Here is a 26,778-nt window from a genome sequence, read left to right on the forward strand (position 1 = left end):
TTCTCTATGGCTTCATGGACACTCTAATGTAGCATAAATCCAATCCGGAAACGTTATGTGTGTTTATTCCCACAGTGATATAAAGTTAATTAAAACTTTGCTTGGAACTCTTGTTTTGAAAGGAGCAAGCATTGTTGCTGGTAAAACAAGTGGTTAAGTAGCATGCATAAATTAGACTATTCTCAACCCTAACAACACCTTTTCTCACCCCCATGGCATGGCTCACACAGATGTGATGAGAAGCCAGCTACATTGCTTCAGAATTCAGCGTTTCATCACCAACCACGTGATACTGACAAAAGGAAGTGTCACATGTTGCACCTACTGGCTTTGTGCTTTGTTCATGCACACATACATATGCTCACAAACATGCACTCACATACTTGAGCTTATGCATGCATATATATACACACATGAGCATACACACCAAGAACACACATGCCCACACACATACTCACAGAAACACAAGCATGCTTGAGCATACAAATGCATATGTTCACACATGTACTCATACATGTTTGAGCACATGCACAACCACATACGTTCACATGCCATATGTTCCCATGCAGGTTAATTAACAAATGAATTCTTATGTTGCTACCTAAGACAGATTTCAAGGCTGTCTCCATCTTTTCATGCTGCTTCTGCACATATTCTTGTAGAGCTTCATATTTTGGTCTTATATGTAGACTCTTCATGCTATGTCTTTAACATGAGTGCATATAACCTGACAATTCCTAAAACACACCGGTTTCCTATCTGCATGGTGTGAATCACTCTTTATATCAACAACTTCTGCATAAATGTGCCCTTTGCTCTTACTCCTTTGGAGGTAAAATTAATTTTGTTTCATGATCTCTATGCCCTGGTCCTGTGGTTAAGACAGGACAAGCATTAGGCAAACAAACAAGCTACATGGTCACATGTGTATGAAATGCTGTGAAATCTGAACACATGAAGTAAAAGGATGCAGGGGATGGTGTGCTGGAGAAGATGAGAGAAACAGGCATCAGTGAGCTGGAGAATAATTCAGGCCAAGTGACCCACACGAGCAAAGCCGTCAGGAGACGTACCAGTAGTGAAGGAGAGAAGATGTGTGCACACAGAGGAGATGTGTGCACATAAGTCCAGAGGCCCAAGGGGAACAGGAAGCTAGACAGGAATGTAAAGACAGAAGCTCTGTGGAGGTTTCATAGAAGGACATCCAATTCAGTTTAGGCTGTAGCCCATTTACTGTCTTCTAGGCAAGAGTAAGGTCATGAGCTCTCAGAACAAGAAGCTCATGGGTGACCTCAGCAGAAGGAAACTGGAAGGACTGAAGTGTGAAAGGAATGGCCCTTCTTTGTTAATGATAGATCCACCCTTACATACTGAGTCCGAATTTCGGGACATTTTTCATTTGTTGTTTTTGTTCCTAAAACAAACTGGGGACAAGATGTGGCCTGCCAACTTCATTTTATAATATAATGAGGTCTCAAGTCATATAGCTTGTCAATGGCCATGTGCTACCCTCAGCCCCCTCTAGGGATTGGGAGAATCAAGGTTCAGTTATTCTAACAGCATTCTGAGAATAAGCATGTCACTCAACTTAGCCAGCCCTCCTCCTTATGCTGCTGACACCAAACGACAGCAAATTAAAGTTCTTCCTCAGACTGACTGATCCAAAAATGCCCATTCACCCAGGAACCCTGTAGAATGTTGTCTGAAATGGTAAGCCAGTAATGGTGGTGAGACCTTTGTCATCGGGGTTGTCTGAGACCATAACAAATCACTAGAGTCAATATGACTTTACAGTTCATGAGGAGTATGAGAGACAACATTCTATAGTCTGTTGTTTCATGTGATATAAATAAGGCACCATCCCACATTAACACTTGCTACTCTCTGGTTCTGTCAATCTTGCAGCCTCCATGTTCTAGCCCCATGTAGAGACCACCCAACTCGAGATTCTCCTGCTACAGATTCTGGTCATATTCCCAGCCATCTGTCCCCTGTGGTGAGCTGTCACAAATCCCTGTAACCTGGTAAAATCAAAACTCTGGAGGCTTGTAATTTATCAGTCAAATTTACTGGTAAATTCTCAACCCACAAAATGCCTGCACAATGAACTCAAAACTCAATATAAACACAAGCTATGCACCTAGCGGTGACAAGCACATCCTACTTATATTTAATCATCTATCTAAGAAATCCCCAATATTTATGGCTCCCAGGACTGGGTGGTTCTGGCTCCCCTTCCTCTCCTATAGGGTCCATCTTGTCTCCTCCTCTTCATCTCTTCCTCTGTCTCTCTGTACTGTCTGTAAAACTTTTAGCCCGCCTGCCTTTTCCACTGCCTAATCGCAGGCTCTCGACTTTTCTTGTACCTGTCCTTACCTGCATATAGACAGCAATTCACATTTCCCCCTTTTTGTCCAGTTAAAAGGCTCTTTCCTCTCAAATATAAACTGGACACAATTACCATTTTGTAAGTTACAAAGTGTAACATACCTAACATCCTGTACAGTGAAATAGAAAATATGAACCCCACCCTGGGTGTGGCATCAGCTGAGACCCGAATGGGTTGAAGATTTGAGACTCAGGCCAGGCTACTGCTTCAGTCTGACTCTTCCCTTTAGGTATTCAAACTTGGGGACTTTCTCAAGCTCTTGGTGCCTTTGCTCCTCCCCTGCTAATGGGCCTGCTCAGAGACCTCACCTCAGGGGCTTACTAAGTTTGGGAGTCTTCATGGCTCATTTACAGACATGCTCTAATATTGGTATTTAATTTTAAAAACCTGTTTCCACATTCCTGACTTTGACCCTTTAAAGGAATTTAAAAAATATTCATTCTTTTGACTTAAGTAGAATCCATTTTTGTGTCTATTGGATTTTAATATAGGTTCATAAATGTCGACATTGAGTATAATGGACTGTTTTTCTATATAGTTAACACACACACACATGCATGTGTGTACATACATAGGCACACAGGCACAGACAACTCCATCTGAAAACTAGTCCTTTCTTGAAATACCATATGTGCTATAACTTAAGTCTACCATAATGAAAGGTGATTTCTTCAGCCCATGTGGCAGGAGCAACAGAAACATCCAGCTCATCCTCACAGATGTAAAATCTGCACCATCACACAGAGCATTACTCTCCTGTGAAGCTAATGCTGAGCATGACATTCTATGGCTAGTTGATTTCTCCCATGGGGCTGCAGTCTTGCATTTGTCTGGTTCCTCTAGGCTCATAAACTGGCCTTCATGTCCCTTCTCATTCACAGTTCCACTGATGTGCCCAACATGACTGTGGCATATGCTCCAGGCCTGCTTCTAAACGCCCATTCCACAGAAGGAAAATACAGTGAGGGATGGAATCTCATGTGTACACACACCACTGCATATCAGCCTCACCGAGGCAGCCAGCTGCCCTGCTTAGAGGACCAGAGTTCCATCATTTAAGCTCAAGATTATAATAGCATACAGCAATCAAAAAATACAAGTTGCCAGTCAGTTATAGGTGTCAGGAGATCCCACAAATTTTATGTCCAAACATTTGGCAGGGGGACATTGAAAATACACAAACTTTTTTTTCTTACCATTTCCTAAACAATACAATACAATGTTTTTTTTTTTTTTTTAATTCAGCATTTTCATTGCATTTAGTTTTATTCATCTAGAGACAACTAAGTATATGAAATGGTATATATAGGTTACATGAATTTTTAGACAAGGCTCCTGCATGCCCATGGTCTTCTAGCTTCAGAGAGTTCTGAAGGCAGATTTTGTGAACATGAAGAGATGACCTGTCTCTGCGGTAATCTGAAGATTTCAGGGACAATTCTCCGAGTCTTTCTGTAGGTTCCTGGGTGGTGATGAAGAGATGCATTATTTCTGGGGATGCAGGGGCATTTTGAATTGACACAGCACACTAGAAGTTTCCACAATAGGCAGGGGGATATACACAAAGAAGATATTTCCAGAAAAAGCATACACAATGGTTCCCTGCCACTGCTAACAAACATGTGAGATCAATCAAACATTCGAGAGGAAGTAAAGGCAAAATGATGTAGGCAAGCAGACATACCTGTATAAGAAGATAAAGCAAAAGCCTTCATCTAGGCCTTCTATCTTATGCCCATACAGAAGTCAGCCTAATGCATCATAGACTTAAGTGTAACATATAAAAATACAAAGCATGCTGTTTTCTTTCTTTTTTTTAAAAGTGTGTCATACCAAATAAGCGAAATGAAATTATAGAAGCTGAAAACCAGAAAGGGCTTTGTAAACTTCACAGAAGTCAGAGTGATTGGGGCAGGACTAGGACTGACAGAAACAGGAACCAGCCAGCTACTGAGAGGTTCCTTTGAGCTATGCTGATTCTTCTTGGGAGCTGCAACCTACATACCAGAACGTGGTGATCTGTCTGACCCACTGTGGGCCTTATGGAAGGTGTCCCCTGTGCCCTTCACACTTGCCTGTGGTTGATCCGGTTCATCATTTGGAAACTTCCTAGCATATGCAGAAGGTAACTGGGGGTCTTCCAAGGCTGGCATTTTAGGGAAAGTTTTCAGCAGTTTCTCCTAGCCTCCCTCTGCAATGAGTACAACATAGCTGCTCTCAGGTTTCTTGGAAGCCGGTCAGCCTTTGAGAGATGAGCAGGGGAGGGGGGTGTCCTATAGATGTGGAGAGAGGGTGTTCTCCATGTCTCTGTGTGTATATACTGTTGAGTCAGGGGTTTTCTTGTGACAGAATATCACTGGTAGTCAATATGAATTTATAATAACCCATAATTGTCCAAACAAAAGCACACTCTTACTTCCTCAAACACAGGGCACATCAGTATTGGGTTTTGTGATTAGTGTGCATTATTTTGCTTAATCATTTCCACTCGGCAGCCTGATTAGGGAACATTGCCTGAGTTGTTTTTCCCGTATAATGTTCCATTATGAGGCACGATTATAGCGGAGTTTGCATCTCCACGATGGCTCTCCACCATGGAGTTAACACCCCAGAGGGTAGCTTTGCTAAACAGTCCAGCCAGTTGATTTCAAACCTAAATCAAAATACCTTTATATGTGTGTGTATATAAACTTTTTTTTTAAACTCCAAGGCCCTAGTTATTGGATAGGCTCTTTTCATTGCTGTGGCTGTGTCTTCAGCTTCCCAGGGTTGGTATGGTGATTCTGTATCTTTTGTCTGTCTGGGAATTTCATCTGTCCCATGTTCTGAGGATGCCAGAACCTGGCTTCTCCTCGCTTATTTTCACCAAGATGACTGTTGTCCTCGGAGGACAAGATCCATCTAAGGTGACATCACCTACCCCAGATGGCAGTGATCACTTAGCATTTTTTCCTACCCCAGGTGGCATCATCTATTTTAGGTGACATCATTTACCTTAGAAAATGTCCTCCTTAGAGGGTGCCAACTACTTAGGGTGATAATTTTGACATCGTGTGATGGAGTCCATCTCAGATGATGTCATCTTTCTTGGGTGACACTGTCAGGTACTTCACTCATTATTCTCCTTGCCAGAGGGAAGAGGAGGGAGACTAAAGCCAACCCATGCCTGGGCCAGCAGACAGCACGGGTAGCCAACTCTCCCAACTCCTACCTTCCTTTGTGCTTGACTAGACTATAAGAAAACGGTTTTCCAAGGGAGCTACTCAATGCTTGCCTTCTCTGCTCAGTGCTTGCTGCCTGTGCTCAGTGCTTGCTGCCTGTGCTCAGTCTTGCTGCCTGTGCTCAGTGCTTGCCTTCTGTCCTCAGTGCTTGCTGCCTGTGCTCAGTGCTTGCTGCCTGTGCTCAGTACTTCCTGGCTGTGCTCAGAGCTTGCTGGCTGTGCTTAGTGATTTGCTAGCCAATAAATTCATTTCCACTGGACTCATGGCTGGCTTCAGCTACCCAAGGACCAACTGCTGAGATTTCTCTACTCTGCATACTATTCTCAACGCTGTTAACTTTTTGAAGCTACATTCACTTAAGGACCCTAATCCTCAGTTGTGTTATTCACAAGAGTATGGGACAGCTTCATTATATTCCTGCTGAAGAAACAAACTGTATGATTTTCCTGTAATAATGATTGGTACCACATCTTCTGTGGTTATCTGTGACAGTGGGTGGCTTTGGGTCCCCTTGAGATGCCCACAGTCCATAGGCACTAACATCGGCTGTATAAAGTGGCACAGTATTAGCCTAGAACCTACACACACTCTGTTAGACCTCCATGGCTCTGGGTTTTTTCCAACATGATACAAGAGAAATGCCATGCAAAGAGCCCTCTATACTGCATTTTAGTGAGAAAATGATACAAATGGAAGCCTGCCCATGCTCAGCACATCTGCACCTTTAAAAAAAATACATTTTGACCCCAGACTTCTCTAGTTGATCAAATTCGCTCTTTGGCAGTTCTTCTTGGACAGGCATGCAGTGTGCTGTTAACTCTCATGCTCTCCTGTCTCATGGTCTCCTGGGGAGACCCACTCCTGTCTCCCTCCTATGCCCAGCACTATCCCAGTCACATTTCAAATTCAGTCTTTTGAGGCCCAGTGCAGCTGATGTGAAATCACGCTTGCGGTGGGCTTGTAATGCCACGAGGATAGAATTCTGCATCTCTTTGTCCTGTCTTTGAGCTCTTCTGTTCTTCTCAGTCTTTCTTTCATGCTGTTCCCTGAACTCTAGAGGAGAAAGCATAAATGTCCTCTTTAGGGCTGTGTGCACAGCTTCACTAATTCTCAGTTCTTTGAACAGGCACAAGTCCACCACAGGAAGCTTCCACAGGATGCTTCTCTGGCAAATGCTGGGAACAGTTTTATCTCTAGTAGGAAATAAATAGAAGGTATTTTGACACTTTGGAATGGTTATGTCCCTCAAGGAGATATGAGCTCTCCAGCCATGGGTGTTTGGCTGAATTTACAGTACCAGGCATGCTCTCCCTCTTATGGACTGAGCCTGAGAAAACAAGCTGAGAGAAGTTGGTTACACAGTAACAGTCAATCCACCATTGCACTGGCAGGCACAGCCTTTATCCTCACAGCAAGTCTTATAGAACTTTATGGCACTATGAAAGCTAGCCAGAAGGGGTAAGCATCCAGCTCGGCTTCAGACTGCTTTATCTGCATCTTGCAACCAAAGTGGGTGGTGCCTCAGCTATGAGGACTTGCCATCTAGTTCTCATGGACAATCAAGAAGAATGCAAACATCCTGTATTGCTTAGCAGATGAAACCTATGGGCCCTTTTGGACTGACAGCTTACGGGGAGGCGCCCCACACCTGAACTGGGATTTTTGTTTAATAAACTGTATCTTCTGAGAGCAAGATTTCACAGCCATGCTGGATATACCTTTTCTAGCCATTTTTTCTCTCTCTCTTGTATACACAAATATGCATATATGTGTATATAGCAATATAACATAACATATATATGAGATTTTATATATATATAAAACATATATATATAACATGTGTGTGTGAGAGAGAGAGAGAGAGAGAGAGAGAGAGAGAGAGAGAGAGAGAGAGAGACCTTTCCAAGGACACCAATCTCATCGGATTAGAATGCACCTGATAACCTTGCTGAAATTTGACTGCCTTACTAGAGACTTGCTTCAGGCACAACAGAGATCTTTGTGCCTCTGCCTCCTGAGTGCTGGACTAAAGGTGTGTCTCACCATGACTGGTATTGGCCCTGACATTAGTCCTACCAACCCATGCACATGGAGGGTGGCTCTATCTTCCAGTATTTAGTTCACTTTTGTTTCTCAGTGTTTTAAAGTCTTTTATTCCTTGGTTCCAAATAGAACCCCTGAGTAAGATACTGAAGGTAGAGGTTTCACATAATTTTTTAAGGAATGCTTGGTTTCACAAAGTCTTCATTTGAGATGGAAATGTATCTGAAGAGGGTATTGGGTGTGTGCTGCAATAAACACAGAAAATGAAGAAATGTATATATTCAATTTTAGCAGGGTAAACTGAGACACAATTAAAATCCTTAAAGAGTTTAAAGACCATACAGTGCTTTGTAAATTAAACTGCTTCAAAAGAGATGTGGGTCCCACCTTGGTGGAGGGAACATGGCCTGGGCCTTTCTAGGCTGCAAGTGAAGAGAAGATGTAAAGACAATACCTCCAATCCTAAAGCTGACTTGTCTGGCCTGTGCCAGCACCCGGGGTGCAGAGCTCACTGGGGGCTTTTACTCAGATGAGTTTAAATTATCTTTGTGTTTTATTTTCCTGATGGTTTCAGGCTTTTGTTTGGGTCTTTTGTTTGTTTGTTTAGTTTAGTCTTGGTGGCACATCAGTGTCAGATGCTCGAGGTACATTTGGCTGATGCTGAGATCCCACACAGTTCCTCTTACTTGTTTACTTTTAATTAGGAATATATTTCTTGGCCTCCATTTAATTTACTCATTTCCTTTAATACTATTTATTATTTAAATCTCTCTCACTGTGTTTTGCTAATGAAGCTGTATAAGCATATATACATATATATTTGTGTGTATACATGTGTGCATATATGTGTGTATACATGTGTGCATATGTGTGTGTATATTTATGCTTATGTATCTTCATTGTATATAATATATATGTACGTGTATATCCTTAATATGTTCATAGACAGAATCAGAATTGGAGAGCAAGTGCCTCATTGCTTCAAATGTTTCCAGCTGAGCCTCTTGCCTCTGCCTGGTCAAGTCAGAAAAGGAGAAACAGATTGGAAATACCTTTTATGCCCTCTGGACTTGCATGTATCATTAATGTCTAAGGTTACTGGAAAAGAAAAGGAACTGTGATGTTGCCAGGGAGACCAGAGCCTGTCAACAGCCTCTGTAAGAATACTGACAAATGGCAGTTACCACAGCAAGATTCATTTCTTCTTCAGATTCTACTCAGATGAAGATGCTTAACCTTTGCTGCTAAAATTGTGTCACCATAATTACTTAGCAAAGGACCTGATTAGGCCACAGTGTCCTATGTCTACAGACACGTGTGTGGGGTTTATCACCAGTTATGTGGATGGCATATTTGAAAGTGTGATTTTTCTGCAAGACTTAAAACCTGCAACACTGAGAGTTTAGCTTGAGGCTGACATGTTTGGAAAAAAAATTAAAAATGTGGTGTTTAACAATTTTCTATATAAAATCTTTAAAATAATAATGTAAAGGGTATTTTAAAGTTAGACTTCACATATGAACTTTCAAATAAGGTTTTCAAATACATGAAGTTAAAGTATGTAAATATAGAAACACACATTTTTGACCTTTGGGGTATATGCTGTTAAATACTAGAAATGAATTGTTTTAAATGTTAGATCTACCCCACTGGACTAAAAAGCTGAGAAATCCTCTGGTCCTTGAGTTTGTCCATTTTCTTTTACTAAGGCAATCCACTTGAGAATAAGCATGTTATAAGATGAGGCACACTTACCCTAGAGCCAACAGAGTCTGAAAGTCCAAGACTCACATTAATCCCTTCCAAGGTTGACAGGCCTCCAGGGACCTAATTACCCATCCCCCCTAGTGGATTTCATCTCTTAAAAATTCATTCCATCATGTCTCATGTGGCCACTTTTGGATCAAATTGCCAGCAGGTAAAAACCCTGGGAGATACATCTAAGCTATATCCAAACCATTGCAGGTCTTATCTGAGCCCACCAAAAGGAGTAAAAGGACTGATTATCAATGGCTGCCCTGGGAGTGAGCAGGTCATGTGACCATGCTCATGCCATAGGAATTACTCTTGGTCCAAGTCCAAGGGTAAAAGAGAATGGACTGGTGCAGGTAGGGTGCATACTATGTATTGAAATCCCTCTGCCCTACTTGTGCATGCACAGACATAGCTGTTCTGTTTGTTGACACAGAAATCACAGCTAAGTTTCTGAAGGAGGCAGCTCTCTAACCTGTGACCATCCTACCTCTCTGCAAGGAACCCAGGAAAATAAAAGTACTCCCTCTCACAGAGCTGTCGGTCTCCTGTGGCCACCGGAGGAACTGTAGCAACCTTTGCCTTTAGATTCACGTGCTCTCAATTTTCTTCCCCACTCTTGCATCTTTTCCACAGTTAACAACTCGATTAAAGTGGTGATTGGTTACAGCACAAGATGACAGCTTCTCTTGCATCAACATGAAAATCCAAACACCAGATGGCAGTGGGTTAGAGCTGTTAGGTCAGGGTTAGTTTTGATAGTGCTTTCTGTAACAGTGGAAGCTTTGTGAGAGGGCTGGAAATGCATGCTTTTCTAGCCAGGGCGATACTGTAAAGGGCACACAGACCTATGCATACACACATACTTTCGCACAAAGCAGGCAAGCTTGGGCCTTTCTGAAACCTGGAGAAAGAAGCTACACTCCATCCAAGTAAGCTGAATTTTTCCTGTCAAGTACTGATAAGGGTACTTGTTTCCAAGTACTGCCCATGTTTCCAAGGTGCCTCAGCTTCTAATGTCAGTGCCCAGCTGAAGCAAGTAAGAATTAAGGAAGTATGTCTGTGCTGTAGGCAATGGTGGTGCTAACCACTACCCTGGTTCTCAGCATCCGGATCATATGCACCTCCCTGTATATTTTTCCACAGCTGAAGTGCTTGTCAGGTTAACGTATTATGTAGAAAACCACACTTTCAAGGCCCAAGGGTATAGCTTTACCAGCCACAGCAAGATAACACAAACCAAGTAGTTTAGCTGAGTGAAATACATTGTCTCATGATTCTAGATCCTAGAGGTTGAAGTTAAGATGTTAACTGCATTGGTTGTGCCTGAGGTTCTGAGAGGGTAGAGGTTTGAATGAGAAATGTCGCCATAGGAACACGTATCTGAACACCTAATCTCCAAAGTTAGTAGTTTGTGTTTGGGGAGGTTATAGAACCTTCAGGAGAATGTGGTCTTGTTGAAAGATACAAAGTACTTGAGGTGTGTTGATACTTTGTAGCCTTGCCCCACTTTCAGTTCTTTTTGCTTTGACTTAGCTATTGAAAATATGTCCTCTTAGTTTCCTGCTCCGGCTTCCTGTTGCCATGCCTTACAGCATTATAGGCGCAAACAAGCTCTTTGTTCTTTAGGTTGCATTTCATCATGTTATTTTGTCATTGGACCAGAAAAATAATATAAGAAATCTGTCCAGGGCCTCACTTCTAGCTTTTGGGGTTTCCTGCAATCAAGGAATCTTCCATCTCCATTTTCATCTCCTCATACCTAATACTTAGTGTCCAAACTTCTCTTGGTATAAGGTTTCATCCTAAGCAGTGTATATAATTGCACCCACAAGGGCAGTCTTCCCAAATAAGATTGCATCCTGAAATAATGAGTTAGGACATGGGTGTATACAATTTGGGAAGATATAATTCAATCCTTAACAATTTCCATGTTTGAATAAACCACGTCTTTTTCTTTATTCTTGTTATTTTACAAATAATCTAACTGCTATTCTCTCTCCCAGATATTAGGCCATATTCCTGTAGTCTCAGTCTCTCCATGGCCTTTTGTCCTTTGTACCTATGTACCCCCCTTCCTACTGAGGGACATCTTTCTCTATTCTCTGGGTCTTACTGGACTCCAGGAGTGATTGACATCACAGCTTAAAGAACTTAAAGAAATATATCACATCACAGTCTCACAGTCTTTGAACTAAGACCCAGTGTTTAAGATGTATCATTCATCTTCTTTGCAGCTATGAGACAGCCTTCAGCTATGGGTAGACTTTATCTGTCTTCTTGACTCCTGGTGTGGAGGTTAGTTCAGGTCAGGTTACATAGTATGAGGTTTGCCCATCCCTCTAAGCTGGCTTTGTTGTGAGATCTGACTAGAACTGGAGAATCTAGTGATCACTATTTCTTCCTTCACAGTTTCATGGTTGCCTGTGGCTATGATGCGTGCTAACTCCAGCAAGCACAACCACAGCCACCGTCACAAAACCTCTATATGTTCATGTCTAACCATTTTTATAATAGCCATAGATGTATTTGAAAATGAAATTTTATGTAAAATTTATGACCAAGATAATTTTACCAACTGTGATGTTATTTATAGTCATTTCATCAAACTGGTTGACGCTACTGAAATGAGTTGTGCTGAGCTATGAAGTCACTGCAATACACTTCTTGTGATTTTGTCTTAAGCATAATGGCTTTATTTCATTCTCTTCTCTTATTCCTTTAACATATCCTTCATAGAAGCTTTTCCTTGTGACTGCACTTCCCACAACCCCCCCCCAAAAGATCTGCAGGGTAGGTTTTAAATCTACAGAAATACTACCCAAATTCCACAGGCATTAGTGAAAGCACAGTGAGACCACCAAGCCAGACCACACTGTGGGTTGGAAAAAAAGGTTCACCTTGGGGGATTCAAAGCTGCCATGGCTACCTCTTGGGATCCCAGAAAAGGCAAAATGGTAAGAGTCTTACCAGTTATAGAGGGTTGTGTTGCAGTAGGAGGGAGGCAAGTTAGCTAGAATTTCCTGGGAACTAGGGTTTGGTCTACTAGAGCTTGTCTGAGTTAATAGGGAACTGGATGCTCCTCCCAGAGGTAGTTGGCTGTAGGGGGTGAATAAGGTTAACGATGGCTTTTTCTTGACAGACAAAACCCCTCCTTACAAGGTTTCTTGGATGCTAATTGTAAGTAGCAATCCTGCTATTTAGCCCATCAGAATCTAGTGGGAGCCAAACCCATTGTACAACCCATGGTCTCATCAGTGGCACTACCATTTTAGGGGTATGGAGTGCCACTTTGAACCAAACATTGGGTACATGGCCACTTTGTTCACCCTCATAGCCAGGAGTCCAGAGCATGTACATATGCATTGAGAAGCCCCATATGAATTTGCTTCTTATATTCTCCTGGGACGTTCAGTAGCGGTATGTGGAGCTTTACATGAGAATGGTGCTAATAACGGTACTTCAGTGGCAGCTGATGGTGGTAATGGTGTTTTAATGGTGACGATAATGGTGGTAGTTGTGATGATGCTGATTTGGGTGATTGTGGTGGCAATAGTGATCATGCTGCTGCTGATAATTATGGCAATGGTGAGTTTATGGCTGCCATCGTTGATGGTGATAATAAAGGTGATAGTGATGGTAAGCTTGGTTTGATTAAGCTCTATTAGTTTTAGCATAGCACATATTTTGACAGTTACATTGAGATTAGTCATTTTTAAATAATGTTATATATTCTTGGTAACTATATTTCATCTTTCCACAGAGTGCCAAATATATGAGAGTAACATTTTCTTTTCTGCTTACAGGGATGATGTAACTCGCCATTCTTTGATGTTGGGAAATTTCTTCCTTATGTTTCACATACAAAATAAAGAGGGCTGGGCATAGAAGTTACTTGGGAGGTGGCATGTTTTCCTTAGACACTAAAGCCAATGTTGTTTGTTTATATAAAATCTGTTTTAGCAGCCTAAAAACTGCATACTTCTTTTTTCCTATGTATTTTTCCTGTGTTTCATTTGCTTCTTAGGTATTATAACTTTTGGCAAAACTGAATTGGATGAGCATCTTTTAATTTTCTTTTGTGTCATTTTATTTGTTTCACCTCACATTGTCACTCTGAATATCTAAAGCTATAATGTCCTGTACGTCTTGTTCAGTACTGTTTCTCCTCCTTAAGATGTTTAACTCAGTTACGTTTCCCCATCACTACCCAATCAGTCCATCTATGCCGTTTATTTGTCCCACATGCACACTGGTGGATTTTTTGGGAGTAACCACTGAAGTACTGTAGAAGCTCTGATGGGAAAGAGAGAGAGCCTCATACCCACAAAGCAACCAGCTGGCTCCAGAGAAGGCTGCCTGAGTTTATCCTATGGCTACTATGCCACGTAAAAGTTCACAGATGCATTTATTTTTATTCTGTATATATGTTTTTTCTCTGTATTCATGTCTGTGTGTCATGTTTATGCCTTATGCCTACAGAAGCCAGAAATAAATGCTAAGAGCCCTGGAACTGGAGGAGTTACAAGTAGTTGGGAACCATTATGTAGAAGCTGGGGACCAGGCCCAGATCTCCAAAACCAATGAGCTATCTCTCCAACCTTTTTGCTAGCATTCATAGATGTCCCAAGACCATGTGCCTAGGGATGGTGCTACCTATCTTGTGCTAGGCCTATGTCATTAACAAAACAGACACGTTCTTCCCATAGACACGTCTACAGGACAGTTTGACCTGGGTAACCCCTCTTCTCAGGTACACTAGATTATGTCAAATTGACAGTTAAAGCTAAGTAGGACCTATTTGGAGGCTTTCTCCTCTTAGTTCTGCTCCTCCCCACAAAAGTAAGACAACCTGATCCTCAGTGTAGAAGAAATAAAAGGGGTGTGCATTTGAGGGTCCTGGTTTCACATTTCTGTGAGCCATTACCTCACTGAGTTCTAGAGAGCAGACTGGATCAGATGAAACAGCACTTTGTGTATTCATACATGGTAGTCATGAGAACATAGAGCTGCTGCCCTTAGGAGTGAATGAGATCATGTCTGTGACCAAAGATTTATATGGTGGTGATAAGGCATGGCCTTTGTTTCCAGTGACCAGTTTAGCAAAGAACTTACTTTCAGAAACCCATCTTTCTTTTGATTAATGATAATTAAAGAACACTGCTATTTGTTGAGGTAAAGTGATTTGAAAATGTTTTATGCTTCCAGAAATGTAGTAGAAATAGTCAGATGATTACCACAGATTAATTTAATGCTAAAACAGTATCACAAAAGTTGAGTGACCTCCTGTGTAAAGTGGACCCAGCTCTGTGTATCTTATATTTTTCTTGTTTTAATCAAATACCAATGGATTGCTCTATAATGTTAGCCTCAACACTTAGTCTCCAGTTAGATTTCTGAAATGCAGTGTAGTGTAATTTTTATTGTATTTAGAAATTAATGATTTCTTGGCAAAACCTCTCTACCCTTTTGCTCCCAGCTCATAGAGTTTTGAAAAATTATTTCAAACAAAAAGGATTGAGATAAAAAACCAATGTATAAAATATCATACATCAACAAAGGAAATCAGAAGCAAAAAAATGATATTAAAGACATTTACTTAACCTTTAAAACTTTAAGATTCTATTCAGTTTGGGGATATTGGCCAGTGGGTTTGGAACCGTCACAGGAAAAGCATGGGTGTCACAATTGGTAGAAATAATCAAGTGCTTCATAACTAAAGCACCTAACAGTCAGGGTGGTTTTTCCATTCTTCCATTGACAAAATTGATTTCCCCTTATCTTTTGACTGGCTGATAGAGGAGTGACTAGTTATATAAATTCTTAACTTTTAAAATTCTCCAGTGTATTTTTCACAAAGCGTTCAGTAAAAAACTTCCCCCACCTCATAAATGGTTTTTATCGTTCCTCTTTTCCATCTCTATGAAATCTGGAATTTGTTTTGAAATTCTTGCTCTGTAGCCAGCCACTAGAGAGTAGTCTAGTTCCACATCACCAGAACTGGAATAGGTATCATTTTCCATATAATGTCTTTATTATTTTATTTGACTCTGGCACTTTGGAAAGTCTCACCCGGAGTCCTGGGCAGCAGCGTGCAATTAGACACTTCAGAGCCTCGTCCCCAGTCCAGGGGCCGCAGCAAAGGCAAGTCCCACTCAGAGCCCAGCTTAGTTTCCTGCCCACAGAACATGAGCTACATAATGAGTATAAAGTCACATAAAGTCACGCTTAGACAGGGTGACTTCATACATCTGTTAATAGACTCATCCGTTTCTTATATGAATCAGATTTTTTCTAAAATAATCAGTGAAACTGTATTGTTCTGAAGTCTGCCAAAATGTCCCAGGAAAATACACACACACACACACACACACACACACACACACACACACACACAGAGAGACAGACACACACGCTAAATAAAAGCCTGGGTTACCTGGGTGCCCATTATAAGGACAGGACAAGTACAGATGAGAGTTAAAAGACATTTTTTTAAATTATTTTTTTTATTATTTACATTTCAAATATTATCCCCCTTTCTGGTTTCCCCTCCCCAAACTCCCATATCACCCCTACCTGCTTCAATGAGGGTGCTCACCTATCCACTCCCACCTCACCACCATAGCATCCCCCTATGCTGGGGCATCAAGCCTCCACAGGATCAAGGGCCTCCCCTCCCACCAATGCCAGATAAGGCCATCCTCTGCCACATGTGATGCAGCTGGAGCCATGGGTCCCTCCATGTGTGTACTCTTTGGTGGGTGGTTTAGTCCCTGAAAGCTCTAGGGTGAGGGGGTTTGTTTGGTTGATATTGTTATACTTCCTGTGGGGTTGCAAACCCTTTCAGCTCCTTCATTCCTCCCCCTAACTCCTCCATTGGGGTCCCCCATTCAGTTCAATGGTTGGCTGCATGCATGGAATCTGTAATAGTCAGGGTCTGGCAAAGTCTTTCAGGAGACAGCTATACCAGGCTCCTGCCAGCATGTGTTTCTTGGCATCAGAAATTGTGTCTGGGTTTGGTGGCTACATATGGGATGAATCCCCAGGTGGGTCAGTCTCTGGATGACCTTTCCTTCAGTCTCTGTTCTGCTCTTCATCCTTGTATTTCCTGTAGATAGGAGCCATTCTGGGTTAAAATGTTTGAAAAGGGTGAGTGGCCCCTTCCCTCAACCAGGGGCCATGCCTAACCTCTCTGTATGGTCTCTACAGGTTCTCTCCCTTCCCTTTGTTGGGTATTTCAGCTAATGTCATCCCCACTGGGTCCTGGGAGCATCTTGCTTTCCTGGTGTCAGGATTCTCTGTTGGCTGTCCCAGTCCCCCAGGCCCCCATTGCTACATGCCTCTGTTCAATTTCCCAACCCTCTGAAATACACACACATGCACATTCATATGCACACACACATGTACACGAACAAGCACACTCAATAAAAGAGCTAAAGAGGCTATTAGACCCACATTGGTTTCAGAGTTGATAAAGTACTTATAGGCACATGAGCAGAGATCCCATTGATGCAGTACTTAGCGGGTCTTCTCTGATGACGTGCTAGAAGGCCATAGCAGGACAGTGTGCTCAGTCTCAGGTACACACTAGAGGCAGGGGCACCAACAACTTCAAAGCTGAACATCTATTGACATACCAGTGAACATCAACAGTCTTAATTGATATTTCCTGCAGTAGGACCCTTTTGTTCTAAGGGTCCTGTCAATCTTACATAGGGTCTATCAGGCACTGCTTTGCAATGCTAGCTTATAGTTGTTTTCCTTCCCTGTTTTCTAGTGGTGGGCACTGGTACAGGGTTCTCTCCCACTGAACAGTTAGGATTTTACTACTGTGAACAGACACCGTGACCAAGGCAAGTCTTATAAATAACAACATTTAATTGAGGCTGGCTTTCAGGTTCAGAAGTACAAGACAAGAGCATGGCAGCATCCAGGCAGGTGTGGTGCAGGAGGAGTCGAGACTTCTACATCTTCATCCAAAGGAAGCCAGATACAGACTAAGCATCCTCAGGCAGCTGGGAGGAGTGTCTCAAAGCCCAGCCCCTGAGTGACACACTTTCTCCAACAAGGCCACACCTTCGAATAGTGCCACTCCCTGGGTCAAGCATATGCAAACCATCACAGTTGCTTTTGCAAGATATTTGGTTACAGTGATTATAAAAGCAATGAGTATAGCCATAATCATAGACAACTCATTCTCAGGCTCCCATGTTCCTGATAATGAAGCATCTTTCCTTCATCATATAGAAATTCCAGAGAACCTTGAACGACATTTGAAAAACCATCTTGCCCATATAGATGTGTTGTTGGTTTTTCATAGAGTAATCAGTAAACATTTATTTGAAAAACAGTATTATGGCCTAGTAATTTTTGTTTGCTTGTTTTAGGTTCTGAGCATAGCATGCTAGTCTTCCTCTGTAGATTGAACACGAGATATTCTATGCGAATACATGGTCCCCATCTGTATTTATCCTCCCATCTTAAACAACTTGGGGAAGGCACATATTTCATGAAACTCTTGCTTTGGAGACCAGGCAGCACATGACACTGTCTGAACAAAGGAAAACAAATGGCCTGTGCCTTGTGCTTTCTTTACCCAGTACAATGGGTGGAGGTCTTCAGACAGTGTGGAGAAGAGTAAACAAATACTGCAGAAGTTATTTGACACAACAGCCACATAGTTAAGACTATCTATATAAAATAGACATACGGGTGTATGGATGAAGTTAGAGCAAGACTCACAAGCCAAAGAACAGGAAAGATGCAAAGATATGACATCTCCAAAGCCAAGGGCATCATCCCATTCAAACCCCTGGGTATCGGAAGATCCAAGCAGTGTGAGTCACTCTTCCTCGAAGGACCATGAGATGGACCTGTTTCTCTCACACCTTATGTGAGACCAGTTTCTTACAATAGCACAAACTACCAACCCTCAGTCCCTACAGAAAGACAACCTCAGCAGTTGAGAAGTAGAATAGATTTGTCAACCTATAGACACTTGGGAAGAAAGTATCTCTGAGACTGTCTAGATCAGGTTGACCAGTGGGAGATTGAAGAGACACTTCAAAGAAAATAGAAGAATGGTCCCAGCTGCCATCAGAGAGCAGCATCCTACAGCCATGGCCCTGTGCTAACTAACCCATGACTGTGGACCTCAACAAGGGTGTCACCAAGCCGAGACATAGCCAGCACACTGGCGCCTCACCAACAACACCAAGTTTGTGCAGGACATTATCCGGAAGGTGTGTGAGTTTGCACCCTATCTTCCCAGCATGGAGTTGCTCAGTGTCCAAGGACAAAGGAGCACTCAAGTTCATCAAAGAAAAAGAAAAAAAAAGAAAGAAAGAAAAGAAAATATAAGAATGACTATGAACATATTTAAAATGCTAGCATCTCTATAAAAAATGAATAATAAAACCACAGATACTAAAGAAAAGAATCCTCTTTCCCAAAAACCAAGGCCCCAAAAAACTACGCTTAGGGGTCCAGAAACCCAGCTATCTGTACAGTTCCCTGTGTAGGTAAACAAAAATAACAAGAAACAGCTGACCTCAACACTAGATTCCAATGGTTATGAAAATAGGTGTATTAGTCAAGGTTTTCTAGAGTCACAAACCTATGGGTAGTCTCTATATAGTAAGGGAATTTGTTGATAACTTACAGTCTGTAGTCCAACTCCCTAACAATGGTCAGCAGCAGCTGTGAATGGAAATCCAAGGATCCAGCAGTTGCTCAATCCCACAAGGCAATTCCCAGATTAGAGGTGTGCACCACCACACCTAGATCTGGGACTTGCTTTGTCCCAGACTGACTTTGAACTCAGAGATCTGCTTTCCTTTGTCTCCTGGGATTCATAGCCACCAAGCCTTGAGATCTCCATGCCAAGATCCAGGTCAGAAACTTTTATCTCCCAGCCTCAAGATCAGGATCACAGGTGAGCTTTCCAATTCTGGATTGTGGTTCACTCCAGATATAGTCAAGTTGACAACCAGGAACAGCCACTATAGCAGGTAGCAATGATATCCCTGCCTGAACAGTCTAACACCAACACCAAGACCAAAACCAAAACCAAAACAGACCCTCCAAAAGAAACAGCTTTCTTAGAAAAAATTTTAAATATATAAAACAAAATGAAGCAGCTAACTGTATACCATTCTTTCTCTATTAAAACCACCCTCCCTTTCCTAGCTACAAAGCCCACTCGAATCCCATACTGAGTGCTCTGGTTGTCTCTGTGACTGGCCCCGACCAGCCCCAGTCACCACCTCTCAGGGTATTAAAAGTCTACCCGAGCTGAGGTCAGTTTGAATATTCACTCCTCGCTTCCTCCTGTAATCTCAATCCTGTAGATACAACTGCTTGCCTCCAAGATGAGCTGCAGTATCAGTAGGAGAGGGAGACCATTGTGTTTTTCATCTGTTCCTAGCAAGCGCACAGAAATCCTCATTACTAAGAGTGCACTCTGATGACTGGCTCACGAGGCTCCTCTTCTGCGTCTGATTCTGGATCGCCAGACTTGAAATCACCACCGTGTTCATTTCATCACTCCACAATAGGCAGCAACTTGCAGCTTAAAGGACACAGATTCAGGGTACTACATGGGTGGGCACATCTTAAAAATCACAGGCTCCAATTATCAAAGTGCAGAGGTCTTCAAGAGGTCATTCACCTGCCAGTAAGAATCTGACTACTACAAAATTCCCTGACAAAGCACTTGGGTAAATCACCAGGTTCAAAGCTAAAGAGATTTCTCCAGATGTGGCACAAGGGAAGGAGACTTTGACTTGTCTGGCTTTATTCGATACGAAGCACAATGCTCTAACCTTCAATCACATTTACCCACAGCGACAACTTCAGGGGCTTCAGAGACAGAAACATGGTGTCATTTTGGACACATTTGCACATGACTAGTGCTCAATGCAGCTTATTTATTTAGATCAAAGGTAAATATTATTGTCAAAGGAGACTGACTTTTCAAGTCTGAGGCTGTGATTATAACTGAATGACCGAATCATGATTTTGCCATAGATTTTTAATTGGCCCATGCTTTCATGAAAAATAGTGACGTAGCTGACTGGGAAAGTCACTGTCACCTGTGGTCTCCTTATTAGAACTTTCCAACAGGGGTAAGTGCCACTGTTGTGCCTGTGGTGGCTATTCTTGGTTGTCAGCATGACTACATCTAGAATTAACTGCAGCCTAAAAATAGAGGGCACATCTGTAAGGGGTTGCTGCTTAATTTGAAGTGGGAAGGATCTGTTTCTAATCTGGATCTTTGAGGTAGTTTAATTCAAATCTAATCTGAATATACACACATATATGTATGTGCATATATATATGTGTGTGTGTCTGAATATCCCATAAAATGAATTTTTGAAATATGTATATGCTGTGGAATCCCTGTGTCAAGCTAATTAAAATATGAGTTCATCCCAGACAAGATCTGCTCCTTGGCAAGTTACAATACATTCTTATTTAACTATAATCATCATATTGAGTGATAATTTATTAACTTATTGCTCCCATATTGCTAAAAGCTGTGTCCTTTGATCTGCAAGACCCCATGTCTCAGTCTCAGGCTGTATCCCAGGGAAGACAAGTTACTCCTTTCTTCCGTGACCTCACTCTCAGCTCTTACAAGAGGACAGTGTTTACTTCTGTGACTGTTGTGTTTCCCTAACATTGGATCCTCCAAATTCATCCTGTGTCTTTGTAAAGGGTGAGTAGCCCTCTTGTGTATGCACATGTAAAGGGTGAGTAGCTCTCTTGTGTGTGCACATGTAAAGGGTGAGTAGCACTCTTGTGTGTGCACATGTAAAGGGTGAGTAGCACTCTTGTGTGTGCACATGCAGTTTATTTATCTGCTCTTCTGTACTGTGCTCACTGTTATGTGTGGACTTTGCTGCTGTGGGTAGTTCTGCAGTGAACACAGGAGGGCATGTAAACATGTTCTTATATTCTCTGCACAGTGTGTGTGTGTGAGAGAGAGGGGGGGGGGAGAGAGACAAACACAGAGACACACAGAGACAGAGAAACAGAGACAGAGAGACAGAGAAAGGGCTGTTCTTGGCCTAGCATGGAGCTAGTATATAATGGGCCACCTTTATTAAATGGACTTTACACAGTGTTAGAATTTTCTGAGGTCAATATCTAAAAGTGGAACTGTTCCCTATGCTCTTTGTTTAAGCTGGAGTCTCATGAAGCCTGAGAAATCCTGATGTTAGAATCCATTCTTCATGAATGTAAAATTCAGAAATATGTTTTCTAGAGCAGAGGAATCCGGAGCACAGTCTCACCTCCTCACCCTGCCCGACCTGTGTATCAGATCTTAACCACAATGATGATGGGTGACACAGAGCTTTGCCTTCTGTTAATTGTGAGGTCTGAGTAAATTGCCTTCTGAGCAATGAAGAAGGAAATGACCAGCAGGTCACTAGACTGATAGGATAGATGGATGATGTCAGTCAACATCTCAAGTCTTAAACAAAGGTGGAGCTTTGTAAAGCCATTAGCAGCCATAGCTCCTGATAAACTCGTACTCCAGATTAACAAGGTTGAATCCCCAAAAAGCCCTGGGCTTATTTGAAAACTACAAGGAACTCAAGTCCTCAAACTTCCTGCTCACACCCTGAATCTAATGACAAGGGTGTGTATGAGTTTAAGTGTGAGTATCTGTGTGCCCTCTTAGCATGCTACAGTGAGTGTGTGGAAGTCAGGACAACTTGCCAGGATGGGGCTTTTTTCCTTCCGCCATGTAGTTTCCGGGGCTCAAAGATGGTGTCAGGCCCAGTGGCAATCTCCCTCTGTCCTCTGAGCCGTCTTGCCTGCTTGGTACAACAGCTGTTCACACAACAGATGGTGAGACCAAAGAGTCACATGGCAAATGATAACATCTTCATTCCTTCACTCCACATGAGGGCCCCAGAGTGAAGAATAAGACAAAATTATCAAGATCAAGGCTAGCCCAAGGTGTTGCCCATGAGTCTCTGTTCACAGAAACAGATTCCTGCAAAATGGCTTTGATGAACATGTTTTTAAAAGTTCATTAAAATAGAGAAAAATATCTCAGGACTTAATTTCTAAAAAGTATTATGATTAAAGATAAAGGAAAAGAAACAAAATTCCTGGGGGATTATGGATCCTAGGTCCAAACCTCTAAGTCACATTCTACAGAGCACTAAGAAAATTCATTCATTTTCAAACTTCTTTTGGCTATCAGCTTAAAATAGAGAAAATGTTAAACTCTGCAGGTGGACAAATGGCTTTGTAACAAGGCTGGGTACCAATGAGAATGGAAGTTCTGATTAAAAACATATCCAGAAGGGAAGTAAAAATAGGTCTGACCTTTGAAGAGGAAAAATTCTGGTCTTCAAGTTTGACTTTCATTAAAATAAAAATAACAAAAGAATGTCCCAGAATAGTCTCTGAGGTTCAAAATCTGCTCCCACATGAAATTATTTGTTTGGATCTATCCAGGGAAGAGAAGGGAGGAGGAAGCAAGAACTTAATGTTGTGGCCTTTGTTACTGGATCTAGGTTTTTTCTTCACAAGTCTAGAAAACCTCATGGGAAATTAGCCTAACGGTAGTTTATATATACCTATATAATTAACGCAGCCCTGAAGCCACCAAGTGTAAAGCCTTCTCCTCCTAGTCCGCCTATCATTTATCTCGGCCCTCACTGCTTCCCAGTTAGCTGATGTGTACAAGACCCAATTCATCTTCAGGGTTAGGTTATCCCCTGTGGGTCTATGAACAGGGAGGATCTGACCAAAGAGAGCTGAATGCCCCAGTTTGTCACCTGGACCCTATGAATCATCCAGTATGATGCAGTAAATAATGTCTCTGAGAGTCAGGGGAACCTAGATTGTGTAACCTGGGTCCCCAGATGATTGAATCAAGTACCTCAAATATCCTGCTTGAATTACAAAACCAGGGCATTCAAAGACACAAGTCCTTGGTGTGTGGCAATCACAGCTCTTCTTTATTTCCTCCCTGTGTTCATGAATGTTATGGTTGAAGTAGACAATGTGAGCAATGTGAACGTGTGTGTGTGTGTGTGTGTGTGTGTGTGTGTGTGTGTGTGTGTGACTGAGTGTTTAGATCCTAAGCAGATTGCCATCACAGATCACTAACTCAACTAGAATTCATGCTATCAATTCATCAGTTTAATCAATTTAATGTCTTTCTTTAAATGAAGATTGGACCCCCAGAATTCTCACAGAAGCATGCTGAGGAGAATCAGAAATATAGGCAAAGATCATATGTACATCTACTTGATGAGTCACTATACCGTGTTGATCAAGATCCTGCATGAGGTTGTGTGTGCTTGTGTGTGTACATGACTGTGTATGTGTGCTTGTATGCATGTGTGCATGCATGTGCATATATGTGTATGCATGTGTATGTATACATGTGTATGTTTGGATATGTGTGCCCATGTGTGAGAGTGTGTGCGTGTGCACCATGGTACATGTGTAAGGTCAGAGGACAACTTTCATGAGTCAGTTCTCCCCTTTCCCCTTGAGCCCAGGTCACCAGGCTTGCAAAGCTAGTGCCTTTACTGGCTGAGCCATGTCCTTGAGCTGCTTGTCTCTTGTATTGAGACTTGTGTGTTTTTAATCTTGGGGATCAACTTTGTTGACTGAGAAGCACAGTGACTGATGAAAACACCTCCAGGTTATCTGAGAAGTATGCTTCTAGAATGACAGCAAGGCCCTGCCTTGAATGTAAATGGCACCATCCCATAGACGGGTTTTGTGTAAAGAAGATCCTGGATAGAGTAAGAAGGGTTTGGTTTCCCTATTGTTTTGAGGAAGAAACCTAGGGCTTAGCACACACCGTGCCTCCCTCCTGAGCCACCTCTCCAATGCTCAGATGGAGGGAGAGAGAATAAAAACAGAAATCCAGACAGCACAGCATTCACTCCGTGCGTTTCCTGTCCACCATGCTGTGAGCTGCCCACCATACTCCCCCTGCCATGACGGCCTGAATCCATGAACCAGGTCAGCCTCGTCCCCTTCGAGTTGTCTTGCCCAGACATTTGTCACAGTGCTGGAGAAGTGACAAATATCGTAGGAAGTGAGCTGCAGCACTCCCCACCCTTCCAGATGTTTGTTTCAATTTTACGCATGCAGGTTTTTAAATGCAGAACTGGCTTCTTCAGAGCTTATCTGAAGAAGAATGCCCTGTCTTTTGCTCATCCCAGTAACCAGGACAAGGCAGAAGCAACAGATGCATGCGCTAGAACAGCAGCTGTGGAGGGGCTAGGACACCATGCAATTCAGGACTGAGGTGATTTCTGTGCCCCATCTAATAAATAGTATTATATTCTTAGGCATTTTTCTAAAATGAAATCTTTCCTTGGAGCAATCCCACTTTTCACCTTTGGGGGCAAAACTATCACTATAGTTCCTCGTGCACTTTATTTTAGCTAACCCAGGCTAGCCTCTTCAAACTCACTGTCCTTGCAGATGTTACCTATCCAGTACGAGTGAGTGGAGTGGTATGGAGAACCACTGATCTGAATCCTGTTTTTATGAGAGAGGAAGTCGGACACAAACGCAGAGGAGCAAAGCCCAGTAAAGGTAGCATTACACTGCCATAAGATAGGCAACCAAAAGCTGAATGATTCTGGAAAGGATCAGTCGGTGTCCGAAGGCTTTGGCAGGAACACATCCTTGTGTGTGGCTTGCTTTCACGACTCTTCCCCTCCGGAAATATGTATATCTGCATATCTGTTTTCAACCACTTCCTCTGCAGATCGTTGCTACCACAACATGAGGGAAGTTACACAGACACTATAGAGAACAGAGAAGCCAGTGGCATACATGCAAGGGGCTGTCACAGCAAGCAGCAGCTCATCAGGGTCCATCCAGCCTCTCCCCATGGTTCATGCAAATTTCCTTCATACCTGTCAGGAGGAAAGCAGAGAGTCTTGTGTCTTGCCTGGCTATTACTGCTCTGTCTAAAGTCATCGCTGTCTGGTGATGATTGATAGACTCTAGAGCTTTCACTCTGTGCAGTGAAGACAAATGACAGAAATTGCAGCTGAATTCTGAGATGTACTTGTTCACCCGAGAGCGAGCTCTCGTGTGAACGAGACTGGGCACAGACAACAGAGGAGCCTGGATGAGCAAATATCAACCCAGGCTCCATCAGTTCTCTCTCCTGAGCACAAACGTATGCACTTTTCTGAGAGACTTTGAAATGGAGAGGAGGTAGAGTCAGTGTGGGCAAGTGACAAAGGTTCCTTCCCAATGGTACCTGATTAAGCCACCCGAGAGAATGAACAGAATTGTCCTCCTAGGATATAAAGTTCTCATTTCCTGTCTTCTCACCCCTGCATCCTCCCAGACCTGAGCTCTCAAGTTTCCCCTCATCTGATGACAATCTGTCAGGAGGTCACTGAACTGCGGTGTAGGCAGCAGGGATGATCTGTGCCTACAAGAGAAGGTTCTGAGGGAGTTGTCATCCATCCAGTGACTGCAACACATCATATCTCTTCAGAACCAGGATGTGGTGTGTGGTTTAATTCTATGTAATTAATCTATGTCAGGAAATCCTGACATTGTAGTTTATGTGTTGAGATTTTTGCCAGCTAGGTCTATAAGGTTAAATGATTTGAGGACTTGGCTGGAGTACAATTGTTGGCTCCTGCCCATTGTATGTGAGATTCGGGATCTGAAAGATTGGCCAAAGTGTTTAGTGAGTGTATCAGGGTGGGTTCAGTGCTGAACCATCAATACCAGGAAGTTGATGCAGACAAAGATGCATACACAGATACTCAGAATTTTTAAAAAAAACTGTGCCCACCTTAAAAAAAACAAAACAAAACAACAAAAAAAAAAAAAAACAATGTTACCTTTTTTTCTGTAGCCTTCATATTTCTCAGGGTAAAATATTGGTTATTTTAAAAGATATCCCCTAATTAAAATTTAATATCCGAAAGATGGCCTTGGTGTAGGCCATTTAAAATGGCTTTATTTTATTCTTGTTTAAGTGACAAGCTGAACTTTCCCAACCTGACAGGAGAGTAATTTTCAGGGATATTAAAGTAGGATGTACATCTGAGGAGATGCTTTGGCGCTCAATCTCAAGAAGAGGGTAAATTATCTCAGAGCACTGGGGACTTTCACTCACATTTCCTGTAGGGAAATTCTGCCTTTATTAAACACATGTTGGATTTCATCAAAGGAGTGAACAACTTTACCATGTTCTGCCCCGAGGTAGTATGATGGGCGGGGGGTGGGGGGTGGGGAGAGGGGGTGTCGTTGCTGCCTATCATATTAATCATGAGACTTGCCGATGCAAACTGGTACAGAATGAGTGTGTCCTGCTGGTATAAAAACTGATACATAAACTCGCCTAAGGAC

At 42.3% G+C, this 26,778-nt stretch overlaps 1 protein-coding gene across 2 annotated transcripts in view; it reads left to right on the top strand.

The window, feature by feature from the left end:
* The window catches only part of DSCAM (DS cell adhesion molecule), a gene marked incomplete at both ends in the record, with an annotated part of 537,449 nt that overhangs the window by 257,618 nt on the left and 253,053 nt on the right, over positions 1 to 26,778 (top strand). The window lies entirely within an intron of this gene.

This window comes from Micromys minutus, assembly GCF_963924665.1.
Source record: "Micromys minutus genome assembly, chromosome: 7".
Classification (NCBI taxonomy): domain Eukaryota; kingdom Metazoa; phylum Chordata; class Mammalia; order Rodentia; family Muridae; genus Micromys; species Micromys minutus.